Genomic DNA, 7829 nt, shown 5'->3' with positions numbered 1-7829 from the left:
TTTGTGTCAAAATAACACATCTTTGTGTTTACATTTTTTAACACAGAAGATGTGTTAAAGGAGCAGACACATTAATTGTGTTAAAACTGACACATCATGTGTTGTCCCTAATCTGATGCAGCACATGTGTTAAAATTTAACACATGATGTGTCAATTTTAACACATCCCTTCTAAGAGTGTAGGCTATGGCATTTAAACAAGGCTTCACTGGTGCTAAGGGAACCAAAGTGTGCCAAGAAAATATCCCCACACAATTAAACTACCAGCAGCAGCCCAAACCGTTGATAAAAAACAGGACAGATTCAAGCTTTCATGTTGTTTACAACAAATCCAACAGACTAGTGTCTGATTTTCCACAGCAGAAATCGAGACTCAGACCAGCCAACGTAGGTGAGGCCACGCAGTCTGCTGCTATATCTGATTCAAGGTTTGCTGTTTTGTGCAGCTGCTTTTCTGCTTACCTTAGATAAATATGTGGTTATTATTTGAGTTACTAGCTCAAAGCAGTCTCGTCATTCTCCTCTGACCTCTAACATCAATAAGGTATTTTCACCCAGAGAACTGCTGCTCACTGGATATTTTCCCTTTTTTGGGCCATTCTCTGTAAAACTCCAGAGATAGCTGACACTGACACTTGCTTTCAATTTCTGATGCTTAGTTTGAACTTCAGGAGCTCTTCTAGACCAAAATGTAGATATCCACTGAGCTGCTGCTATGTGATCGCTGACTAGATATTTGCACTAAAAAGCTGGCGAACAAGCATACCGATTAAAGGGGCAGCTGAGTGTGAGAGTTTTTAATTGTAAATCTGTTGGTGTATTTCTTAAGAATAGATTATAATAAACGTGTTATTAAAGGCCTATGCTTATGTTTTTAAGTTAAGAAGCTTTTACACAATGACAAGAGCATGATCTTGAAATTTCTCCATAGTTGATTTAGCCGGAAATGCTGTCTTATATTTTGAAGCATCTTTGACTGGATGTCTCAAATGCAAACAAACCTGTGTGAAACATGAGAGGTGCCACACCTCTCATGTTTCACACACATTCTTTGAGAGCTAGTTTTTTCTGCTTTAGACATTTGGTATGTAATTGCTGCCTGGTCACAGACAATGAGTTCAGCACGAGCTTTCTAACGTCAGGTTGATAAGGTATCGGCCTATATGGTTACCAGGTGCTTGGCAACTCTTGAAGACACAGACTCATTCACCCTGCAGTGATGATGATATCTCAACCCCAGTAACACAGTGAACACAAACATTCAGGAAGAGCTATCTGTGCTTGTGTTTGTGTAATGTCTGTGTTCTCTAACTAATCAGTACATGTCACTGGCTCGCTCCTGTGTACGTCCTTGTAAAACACTTTGTCAGTCGCTATGACGTGCTTCAGATGCTTTTTAAGGTGTTAGCAATATGCTGCAATGAATAGCAGCACAGCCACACCAGCTTGCTCACAGAGAAGAGAGGCTCCGTTTTTCCATTTTCTGCCTAAGGCTATAGAGCTTTTTCCTGCATTCGTGGATTCCTACAGTTTCCACTACCAGCTGGAAATAATATAGGCGAAAGGTCAGGGCAGTATTTCCCTCTCTAGCTCCCTTATTCCCCCTCCCTGTTTGGGTTCACGTTCATGGTCATGTTCCTATTTCACAGCAAACCTGTTCTTTTCCTGGCCAACACAGCTAACCCAGGTTCCCAGCAAGAGAAGGATAACACTGTGGTGAAATACTGAGGCACAGCAATGATTCAGCTCACTCGGAAGTCCAGCTTGTTGCATGTTGAAGCTTGAATCAGACAATAAAGTGAGTTCCTGACTGGAACAAAACAAATACTGATGGGACTTGCTGGGAGCAGGAGAGACGATTAGGACTTAGTGTTAACAGAAATTTGTGTCACGGTTTGCAAGCCGTGTGGAGTTGAAGAAAGGACCCAAAAGGCAGCAGCTCTGGTGCAGGTGGGTATTTATTTACAAGGGTGGGTACAAACAGCAATGGTGGGAAAACATGAAACCGGAAACCTAAACTGGGTAAACTAACAACACAAACCAGAAATGAAGATGCAGGGAGGTCCTGGGAAATACATATGGAGAGATGCAGGGAGACCGAGGGGAAACAATACAGACGAACCAGCAACTACCATGACAGAAGACACAACTTAAATACACTCAGAGAACACAGGGAGATTACACACAGGTGGGGAACACAGCTGGGAGTGATTACGTGACGAGACTAGGGAGGCAAACTGAAAACACTCACATAGGATGCAGACCTTCACAATAAAACAGGAAACACATACACGCAATGAGATAACCCACCAACGTAACAGACTGGGGGACACAGAACATAGGAACATGAACCATGAAACAGAGGAGTACAAACACCCAAGGCAACCAAAACCACAGAATACTAATAAACTAAACATAAACACGGAGTCGCAGACTCCAGACCATGACAATTTGTGTTTTACTTCTAAACAACATTTTCAGTTTGATCTTCAGAGAATTTATTTTCTTCGTGGTTTGCATAAAATCTTTTTGTATTTTGGCTCATAAATCAAAACGACTGATCTGACATACTTTCAAAAGTATGTCACTTTGTTTTGAGTCGACTCCCAGCATTACCTTATTCACCTCTTCTTCACCCTGTTATGAAGGCTTTATTTTTGGTGCCCCTCTCTTCTTTCGGGCCTTTCTGCTTCTGCTGGCTGTCAGCTGATGATAAGACAGCAGCCCCAGGAGATAGGAGGTCAGACAACTTAACAGTACCAGAAGTAAAGTAAATGACACACATTACAAGGGGTGGAGAACTTAAAGGACTAGTTGGATAATCTGCGAGTTTCTTCTGATATTTGTATAAAAAAGGTGTTAATGGCTTAAAAAGTTTACCAATACTATTACAGTTCACAGGGGAATCTGAGGTGCCACACTCTTTGGAAGTCATCTTTCTGATAAAGGTCACTAAAAGAAGTGATAATGCTAATTTAGTAGGTACTAGAGCACCAATCATTAGGATTTATACTCTAGGAATTATGAGCCTCTGTACAAAAGATATTTTAATCTGTATAAAAATGACAGACTGACTGACATCGCAGTTTGTAGGGTTTAACAGTACGTTATATGTTGAACCAATTCATTACTTCCTACTTCCTCGAACACCTTTAGGTAAAACAAACACAGGCAGAGGTACAAAACTGGCTGCACATCTCTATCCAGAAAAACAAAAGAAAACCCACAAAAATCTATAAGTGGTATCATCGTGCCAAAGAAGCTCGAGGCAAGTGACTGTAATGTTTAGTGTGATTCATCCGTGTCCTATGCAGTCGAAGAGCTGTCGTAAGTAAGTGAATTTCATAGTAGCTTGTAGCCCTATTTTCATGAGTTGTTGAATATGTGGAGTTATGAATACTTTGTCTACATCAGTTTGATCATATGGGGGAGAAAAAGGTTGCATAATCCTGCCTCGATGAGGTTTGCAATGCAGCCAGTGGAGGGTAGTAATGACACCCAGATGCAAAGCCACAATTTGATTGTGAAGAGAAGACTTGCTAATAAATGTATTTATTTTTAAGGCTTTTAAGTATATTTTTGAAATCTGGTAAGAGCTAGACTTACTGATCAGCTCTGTTTTACTTGGATATGGTAGCTCTACCACCAAAGCTCATGCTCATGCACAGGTCATCTAACTTTGCAAGTGTTAAGACTACAAGAACATTGTCAACACATTAAATATCAAACCATTCTTTTAAAAATCCACACTATAACTAATCCACACTAACTGTATGAAACACTTGAAACTCCAAAGTTGGAGTCTTCCTCTTTGACACTGTCCAGTGTAACGTCTGGAGGTCTGTGGCCTTAGATAAAGAATTCCTTTTTGGATCTCATATTGCATACAGCCTGTCTGTACATGCAGCACTCTACAGTCCCCAGATAACCCTCACCACATAACGGTTGTCAGCCTTTCCTTATTACTCAGCACAGACTCAGCATGGTGGCGTTCTGTCACCAGTCCAAATTTACACAATTTACACAATAACAGCATCAGTGGGTGCCCATCCCTCCTCATCCTGGGAGAGCCCTGTGTAGACAAAGGCTCTCACCCTTTCTCTTCTCCTTCCTTCAGCCCTCCTTCAACCCTCAGGCCATGCGTGCATCCCATGGGTCGGGTCTGTCCCTACATGGGCAGAGCAAACAGGGCCTGTAAGTGGTGTCCTTGGCAAGGGTGTGCAGATAAACACAGAATGAGTGAGGACAGACTGTGCTCTCCAGAGGGGGCCGACAGCCCCTCGCTCGTGCTCCCCTGGAGAATATTATGAAACTTAATGAGGGGAGCTATTTTAAATTCTCTGAAGGATTAGGGTACCTAGGATGGTGAGAAGGACCTGCTTTTCAGCCACTCGTGTCAAACTCACTTCATTTCAGAATTATTATAATCAGGCTTTGTGCCTGTGTCTTTCAGTATAGTTTTAGCCCTCATCACCACCATCAGTTTATCTGCTTTACAGATAGCATGGAAAATGAGGAGCAGATTGCTCAGATGTGCAGGCTAAAAATAGCACAAAACAAGGATACAAAAAAGCAGATACATTTCCCATTCATCCATCCTGACGTCAGTTGAGCTCCTGTGTTTACAAAACCACTACTAAAAAAAAAACACCCCTTTGAGCTGGAGTACCTCGGGACTTTTCTTCATCCATTCAAAAAGGTAACTTACAGTAATGTACTTGTACCCAGAGAAATACTGCAAGGGTCAAAGGCTAAAGCTGTGATCTGAAATTATATAACCTGGTCTCAAGGAGAGCAAAAATAACCTGCTCAACGTCGACTCATTTTACAGAAGGAATATCAACTTCCGGTTCATGAATGCGTACTGTTATATACGCAGTAATGCGCCATGATTTCCAACAGGGGATGTAGCTCAGTGGTAGAGCGCATGCTTTGCATGTATGAGGCCCCGGGTTCAATCCCCGGCATCTCCACTTCTTTTACCAGGGTTTATATTTTGTGTATGTTGTGAGTGGGGGAAGGCGAACAAATACTGCGATACCTTCTCTTTTTACGAAGCTATTATTGAACGATAACGTTTATTTTAGCAGTGATCTGATTTGGATCTAGCACTCAGGTTAAATCAGGTTGAGATAAACTGTTAGCTTTTATCTGGATTTATTTTCTGAGTAGAAGCCTAGCAGCTAATCAAATGTACGCATGTTTATTTTGCTTACATTGATTAAATCGCGTTTGCTTTACTTAGAATTTCAAGAGGAGGGTGTATGTGTGTGTGTGTGTGTGTGTGTGTTTTTTGCTTGGTGGGGGAGGGGGGGGGCGTTTGTGCATTTATATTAAAAAACACGCGGCCTTTAGCAACCTAAGATCCACAGTAAAACGTAATTAAATAAAATGTTGTTATAAAAATTAAACGATACACTTTTAGCGTGTTTTTGATTGGCAGGCCCTTCTTTCAACCGCCAGGAGGCGCTGAATCACATTTTATTCTTCAGGCTAACAAAGAATGTTACTGTATCCGGTCACTAAAACGTTGAGATTTATGAAAAATGGAGCAGAGGAGCAAAACTTTAACATACGGAGTAATGAAATATAGGGTACTTTATTTTTTGTACAAATAAAAACTCGACTAGTCTGTGCTCTACGGCATTAAACGTGAATATTGGCTATTTGATATAAGATTAAGTTTTAATTGCTATTTTAATTCATTAGATAACTTTATAAAATATGCTTACATGCTGTGCTCTAATTTCTGCACCTGTATTTATATCTTTATATTACACAGTAATGTTTTGCTAATCCAGATTATTACATTCTTCACACCATCATCAGGTTCTGCACGTCTACATCTTTATGTTTTACTTAATGCCCTTTACATTTTTGTGTTGAGGGGTCTTGAACTTAATCTTATTATCTTGTTTGTAGTTTTTATTCAGTTTGAGGAAAGGGTGAACCCAGGGACGTGAGCACCAGAGCCTCTTTGTTACATTTGTGTGTTAACAATCATTATGCAAAATACTTCCAAGATATTTTTCTGAGAAACTGAAGGGCCGGTTTGGACAGTCAGGTCCATATTTTCAGATGCCTTTAACTATAAATGAATAAATATAAAGGTGTGGTACACATGGTGATTTTCATGTACATGAGTAAGTTGTGCTGAGTTTTCAGACAAAAGCGTAACAGCCACACCTAATCACCTGCATTTTCTCGCAGTATGTCATCAGGTCGTGTTTGTCTCTTAGTTCTTGCAAGTCTTAATTTTTAAGAGGCATAGAGTCTACAGTTCTCTTACCTAAGAGAAAACTTTGTACGTTAATCTAACGTAGCTTAATCATTAAAAACAACCAAACAAAAAACTATGTTTATTTTATACCCACTGCAAACACAGATATTTACATATGCTTTCTATTGGTGTATATTTGTCTTATTTTTACAATTTTGAAGCAACACTTTAAAAATGACCTATATTCCTTTCAAAATGCTTCCTAGAAAATAATCTAGATCCAGCCTGACCCACATAATACAGCACATTACGAACTGAAAATGTTGTATCACAAGAACCTTACATTTCCAAAGTGTGATACATGCATACAAAGTGTCATGCAAATATTGCTGAAGGTGGGAAAGGAGGAGAAACGTCAGTCACTTTTAACACCCCAGCTGCCTGCTGCACCACGTGTTTGTCCCATTTGAAATGCACGTTTAGACGCGTGCAAAAAGTGTACCTTTAAAAAAACAAACAACAAAAACAAAAAACAGAAACGCAGGAGCCACAAGCTCATCAGCGAAACAAGTTAATAAAGGATTTGTAGAGGAACCATATTGCCTACAGAGATCAGAATCTTATCAAAAACGTCTTATCAAAAAGGTCAGTGTTTTATTTATCAAAGTGTTACATAACATGTTTTCTACAGAACGCATGCAAGTGTCGGTTTGCATAAAGATTTTCATTGATAACCACTAAAGAAAAAAAAACAACAACCCACCAACAGTGTGTTTGGTGTGTGTTTCTGGGCAGGTAGGATTCTTGTGCTTCACCCTGTCATCAGCTTAAGTGCTGTTATGATCCAACCTGTTTTCTCACCTACTAATCACACATAACAGGTTAATGCGGAGCAGCCAGATTATTGGCCAGATTATTTGGTTGTTTCTGACCTGATAATTGATTCGTGAACAGCAGTGTTATTTCTGGTCTACAGTCGCCCCCCTGTGATTAATCCTAGAATATCCCTTCTGTATATCAGTTCAGTTTATGAAGAGTAGGGGGCGCCAATTCCTCTCCTGAAAAATCACTAAATTAAAGTGGAAAGAGATATCAGAGAATTAGTGATTGTGAAGGCTGTGTATGGGGAAGGTATATTTATCAAGACTCAAAAAATGTATTGTCTTAAACACTGTGAAACACACTGGTTACTCTGGGGAACGAAATTATTATGTTGCGAGTGAAAATAATGGTCAGAATATAATGTGCATTGAGTTATGCATGTTAAAACATTCAGAGTTTATGAGTGTTATATAAAACTGTTTAATGTTTATAACAATGATTAATATATTGTGTGCACAGTTGCAAAGGTACAGGTTAGTATTGCCAGTGTAAACTATTTGTAGGGTATTATTTATAGAGTTCGTGTAGATATCAGACTGTATGATCAAAACAGATGTTTAAAATGTGAATATGAAGGTTTTCCCAGGTTTCATGTTCCGTTTTTTATGCTTATCAATGCTTGTCACTTACATGTTTTAAATAAAAATTGTATTGAATTTTTTTTATTGATTTAATCCCCCAAATTTGCATATGTTTTTATAAAGTTGTTAACTTTCTTTCTTTCTTT

At 39.4% G+C, this 7829-nt stretch overlaps 1 non-coding gene across 1 annotated transcript; it reads left to right on the top strand.

The window, feature by feature from the left end:
• The first annotated feature begins 4901 nt into the window (after positions 1-4901).
• Positions 4902-4973, top strand: trnaa-ugc (transfer RNA alanine (anticodon UGC)). Its single transcript has one exon. It is a non-coding gene; the product is annotated as a tRNA-Ala (tRNA).
• Positions 4974-7829: the final 2856 nt, after the last annotated feature.

The sequence above is a fragment of the Pundamilia nyererei genome, unplaced genomic scaffold, assembly GCF_000239375.1.
Source record: "Pundamilia nyererei isolate P.nyererei 1_Seehausen unplaced genomic scaffold, PunNye1.0 scaffold00100, whole genome shotgun sequence".
Lineage (NCBI taxonomy): Eukaryota > Metazoa > Chordata > Actinopteri > Cichliformes > Cichlidae > Pundamilia > Pundamilia nyererei.
The sequence above is the reverse complement of the archived record's forward strand: the minus strand, read 5'-3'. Positions and strand labels throughout refer to the sequence as shown.